The sequence below is a fragment of the Pinus tabuliformis genome, chromosome X (genome assembly GCF_031772625.1).
Source record: "Pinus tabuliformis cultivar Carrire ecotype Pingquan chromosome X, CPIR1, whole genome shotgun sequence".
NCBI classification, from domain to species: Eukaryota; Viridiplantae; Streptophyta; class Pinopsida; order Pinales; family Pinaceae; genus Pinus; species Pinus tabuliformis.
Window position 1 is genome coordinate 1,286,449,777 of NC_142308.1, and position 6,000 is coordinate 1,286,455,776.

The 6,000-nt window shown below is 36.2% G+C and overlaps 1 long non-coding RNA gene across 1 annotated transcript; it reads right to left on the reverse strand.

The window, feature by feature from the left end:
• Positions 1 to 3,793: 3,793 nt before the first annotated feature.
• Positions 3,794 to 5,555, reverse strand: LOC149144754 (uncharacterized). The gene is made up of 4 exons (XR_016265051.1): positions 5,200 to 5,555; positions 4,261 to 4,351; positions 4,054 to 4,107; positions 3,794 to 3,929 (listed from the first exon to the last, which is right to left on the reverse strand). It is a non-coding gene; the product is annotated as an uncharacterized LOC149144754 (long non-coding RNA).
• Between the last annotated feature and the right edge of the window lie 445 nt (positions 5,556 to 6,000).

Consider the following 6,000-nt stretch of genomic DNA (forward strand, 5'->3'; position numbering starts at 1 on the left):
TTCCATAATCCACCATCAGCATTTAGGGCTAACCTGTTTAAGGGTGATGATTTCACAAATTGAACTACTAAAAAAATGTTTAGATTACAACCCTAAACACTAGGTCTAAACACCCTTTACTCTATGTCAGAAGGATATCAACTCGATATTTCATGTGCCATTCTTCGTTATGGGAAAAAGCAATTCTAGCACTAACTCCTCACAGGAAAGGAAATGTCTTCAAGCAACTAAATTTGACATAAGATCAGAAACTGAAACATATATATGCAACTAATGGGAATAAGAGTAATTACTCTGTTCATTCGAGGTCGAAACTAAGCTGCCTGTCTCAGACAAGATGCTGCACCAATGACCATTCTCTTCATCTTCCTCATGTCATAAGCATCTTCCAAAAGTGGATCTGCAAGTTCTTTTACAGAGCCAGCTGCCAGTAATGGCCTTGCCTAAATTTTGAAATTTACAAGAGATTAAGATTCTGAACCAAGACAAAGAAACCAAAAGAATCCAAAATTATCAAATACAAAACAAGCAGCCTTGCCTAAATTTTGAAATTTACAAGAGATTAAGATTCTGAACCAAGACAAAGAAACCAAAAGAATCCAAAATTATCAAATACAAAACAAGAAAGGACACTAGAGCCCTACCCACATAACCAAGCTTTCTTGGCCTTTAGGATTCTTGTCATTGATTGGTTTTCTTCCAGTTATTAGCTCTAGAAGAACTACTCCAAAGGAATACACGTCCATATTCTCATTAACCTTGCCATACATGAAATATTCTGGAGCCAGATACCTGAAATATGATAGCAGCTAGTTTTATGAAGGCTTGATTATAAATGACATTTATTTTCCTAAGGAAAGAGCTGGTGTAAAGAAAGAAATGGATATTTACCCAAATGTACCTACAACATCACTACCTATTATTGTTTCTCACCCCCTCGAGAATAGATTCACTAATGGATTCCCACAGTTTGAAATAGAATCCAAGGCATCAAACGTAAACCTAGGATACCCACTTATTCAAGACATGTTCTCTAGAGACTGTCACTTTGCATTTAAGTAATTTCATTCATCCTCTTATGCAGATCTCAACAAGTTTCCTTCAACCGATCATCTTGGGTACCTGCTTGAGGTACTGGAGAATAACGAAGATGAGCCTAAGCGGGACAATGATGATCAAGAAAGGTAGATACCCTCATCCACAGTCTGCAGTTCTGTAAAATAAAGAACATGACAAAGATTTTACTTAGAAAACAAGCTTTCAATAATGGGTTCCTGGAAGTAGTTGAATAGAAGCTACTTTATTTTGTTTTGGTGATTATTATAAAAATGTAATGATCAGTGAGTTTCTTTCCTTGCAACAGCTATGGACATAACCTTCCAGAGAGTCCATTTTCAAATCTTAATGGATCCAATGGTATTAAAACAATATTATATACTACAGAGAAAACAATGGGGAACATGCCCACTATTTCCAAAGTTTTAACACAAGCATCATCTACATCTGCTATCGATAAGGAACTTACTTGTTCTATATGCCTGGGTACTTAGAATATTCGTTTCTTTTACATTGTTATTTCAATGATTTATCTGTATTCTAACAACAGACAACAAAATCTGAAACTTCTACCCATAAATCTATGTGCAGATGTCGTTGTGGAGCTGAAGCAATTAGCGTGTAGCCACTTATTTTGTTTCAAATGTGTGCCAAAGGTGAGATAAACCAAGCACTCATTTGCATTATTAAATCAATATATTTTTGAAAGAACATATATAACTAATTCAGGCTACCATTTCTGTGAATTCTGTTGGTGCAAGTAATTAAATTGTCTGAGGAGTGCCCTATCTGTGTGCAACACAAGGGCAACCAGGTCTTTAAACTTTCTGCAAGGAGAGATTTACAATTTGATTATTACCCTTAGGAAAGAGAGCCAGTCCCACACCAAATGTGTCGTATTTATACAAAATATGCATCATGATACTCAACTTGGTCCATTTCTCAGATGGCACTGGGTCTAAAATATAAAACAATTTGAAAATGGTGCAAATGCAATCCTTTGTACCTATATGAAGATACAGATAATGTACACAGTGCCCCGGGATACATCAAGGTTCTGCCCTGGGGCCTGATTTATATTTTGTTTTTTCCGACTGAGATCTGCATCCCCACTGAATTGGGATTTTCAAACTGAGCAGGCAGCCAGGAAATTTGTCTACAGATAACTATAGAAAATTCAGAAGATGCCAAAAAAAGTATAGTTTACAGGAAAAGTGTTGGGTATTTTAACCTAGGGAATAATTATTACCTAGTCTAGTGAACTACTGCTGCTACTATTGCTATGACTTGCAGTTTTAGAAAACAACTATAGTCGTGATCAAGTTGTAATTCTTCAGTATAGAAAAATGTGTATAGAAAACAAAAAAGCATAGAAGAATTATGGAAAAGCTCCCTTTCATTATGGCTCAAAGTATCATTTTTTATAAAAAGTCTTTGAATAGTACAATGAATGACGAAAAGATTTTTCACATGATGTGTATACAACTTTCATACATTTGGTGCTGATGGTGATTTTTATGTGGATGAATCATATTTGATGATATATTATTTGTTTGAATGGACTTTGTGGGACACATATATATAGATAGAAATTAGATTCTTCAATTCACAGACCAATTAACACACGTAGAGTTATCACATGCCGGGCTGACCTGCACTCAGGCACCACAATTTGTAGTGCAAGAAAAAGATATTGTTCTGCACGGTTCTCTTTTGAAACTTTCTGTCGCTGGGTTTGCTGCAGAAACTGAATGCGTTAGTAGTTACAAGTATTGTCATGATATGTATCAACAAGTGAGTGTGTGGTGGAAAAGGCATAGTTGAGTTGAGACTTTAGGCCTCCCTCTGGCTGTCACAAAACACCCCATGACTAAAGCACATTGAGCACCTTTGTTACATGGTTAAAACGATTGGTAAATTAACTGTCATCCACTTTTTGCAGCCACTGAAGGGACATAATGAATCTCAACATCTCTTCTGTGTACCATCTAACCCACCTTCCACAAAGCATTCTTACCTTGATGATACCGTAGTTGGCTCTTCTTGCCTATTCAGGGAGGGTTAATTTGCATACTGAAGCTTTGGTTTGAGATACGATGTAATCTCTTTTGCTAATATTCAAAGAATATTATATTTCATTAATGGAAAAAGAGATTATTGGCAATTGAGGCTTTGAATATTTTGCCATAATCCACCATCAGCATTTAGGGCTAACCTGTTTAAGGGTGATGATTTCACAAATTGAACTACTAAACAAATGTTTAGATTACAACCCTAAACACTAGGTCTAAACACCCCTTACTCTATGTCAGAAGGATATCAACTCGATATTTCAGGTGCCATTCTTTGTTATGGGAAAAAACAATTCTAGCACTAACTCCTCACAGGAAAGGAAATGTCTTCAAGAAACTAAATTTGACATCAGAAAATGAAACATATATATGCAACTAATGAGAATAAGAGTGATTACTCTGTTCATTCGAGGTCGAAACTGAGCTGCCTGTCTCAGACAACATGCTGAACAAATGACCATTCTCTTCATCTTCCTCATGTCATAAGCATCTTCCAAAAGTGGATCTGCAAGTTCTTTTACAGAGTCAGCTGCCAGTAATGGCCTTGCCTAAATTTTGAAATTTACAAGAGATTAAGATTCTGAACCAAGACAAAGAAACCAAAAGAATCCAAAATTATCAAATACAAAACAAGCAATGACACTAGAGCCCTACCCACATAACCAGCTTTCTTGGCCTTTAGGATTCTTGTCATTGATTGGTTTTCTTCCAGTTATTAGCTCTAGAAGAACTACTCCAAAGGAATACACGTCCATCTTCTCATTAACCTTGCCATACATGAAATATTCTGGAGCCAGATACCTGAAATATGATAGCAGCTAGTTTTATGAAGGCTTGATTATAAATGACATTTATTTTCCTAAAGAAAGAGCTGGTGTAAAGAAAGAAATGGATATTTACCCAAATGTACCTACAACATCACTACCTATTGTTGTTTCTCACCCCCTCGAGAATAGATTCACTAATGGATTCCCACAGTCTGAAATAGAATCCAAGGCATCAAAATGTAAACCTAGGATACCCACTTATTCAAGACATGTTCTCTAGAGACTGTCACTTTGCATTTAAGTAATTTCATTCATCCTCTTATGCATATCTCAACAAGTTTCCTTCAACCGATCATCTTGGGTACCTGCTTGAGGTACTGGAGAATAACGAAGATGAGCCTAAGCGGGACAATGATGATCAAGAAAAGTAGAGACCATCATCCACAGTCTGCAGTTCTGTAAAATAAAGAACATGACAAAGATTTACTTAGAAAACAAGCTGTCAATAATGGGTTTCTGGAAGTAGTTGAATAGAAGCTACTTTGTTTTGTTTTGGTGATTATTATAAAAAGGTAATGATCAGTGAGTTTCTTTCCTTGCAACAGCTATGGACATAACCTTCCAGAGAGTCCATTTTCAAATCTTAATGGATCCAATGGTATTACAACAGTATTATATACTACAGAGAAAACAATGGGGAACATGCCCACTATTTCCAAAGTTTTAACACAAGCATCATCAAAATCTGCTATCGATAAGGAACTTACTTGTTCTATATGCCTGGGTACTTAGAATATTCGTTTTTTTTACATTGTTATTTCAATGATTTATCTGTATTCTAACAACAGACAAAAAAATCTGAAACTTCTACCCATAAATCTATGTGCAGATGCCGTTGTGGAGCCGAAGCAATTAGGATGTAGCCACTTATTTTGTTTCAAATGTGTGCCAAATGTGAGATAAACCAAGCACTCATTTGCATTATTAAATCCATATATTTTTGAAAGAACATATATAACTGATTCAGGCTGCCATTTCTGTGAATTCTGTTGGTGTAGGTAATTAAATTGTCTGAGGAGTGCCCTATCTGTGTGCAACACAAGGGCAACTAGGGCTTTAAACTTTCTGCAAGGAGAGATTTACAATTTGATTATTACCCTTGGGAAAGAGAGCCAGGCCCACACCAAATGTGTCGTAGTTATACAAAATATACATCATGATACTCAGCTTGGTCCATTTCTCAGATGGTACAGGGTCTAAAATATAAAACAATTTGAAAATGGTGCAAATGCAATCCTTTGTACCTATATGAAGATACAGATAATGTACACAGTGCCCCGAGATACATCAAGGATTTTATCAGTATACTTGGTTGTGGCATCTGTCACCTTTAATACCCTTCCAAGGCCCTATTACCGATTACAGTATGGTGCCCATTCTCAAGCTGTCAAATGAATGAAATAGTAAAAACCTACTGGTTGAAATTGTTCCATGCTTGCAGGCTGACTATTTTGTCAGTCTACTCTTCATTCTTAGCACTTGTGCTGATGCATAACAGATTTCACTCAGATAGGAATCCAAAGTTGACAAACAATTTCTCGTGGCTCTCAATTAAGAGTGGAGATACTCACAGGGAACAGTAATCCGGGAGCCTATAAACATGGCGTTGAAGCATTATACTCAATAAGCACTCTGTTTCGGCTGGGAAGCAATCATACAGGAGAAGGCACCCTGGAAATATTATGAACACTATCAATTTCATCAAAATTATAACTAAATGAAATTCACCAAAATTCTAACGTGAGGAAAAAGATAAGATTTGATAATTTTATTAATCTGAAACCAATGAACATAAAAGCAGGTAAATCGGAATTTAAAAGCACATCAGTATAAAAACAAGTAGGATGCCAAAGCAGATCCTATACCTAGGCTATCAAACCCAAAAAAACAAAATAAATATGTAGAAGAAAGAGGCACAAAAATGTGGCATCAAAACAAATGTATTCTAGACACAGATGAACAGAACTTACCGCAACCAATAATAGCCGCAAGCTGAAGGGTAGGTGTTGGAGCATACAGGAAGGGGGAAATAAAATGGAAGACAG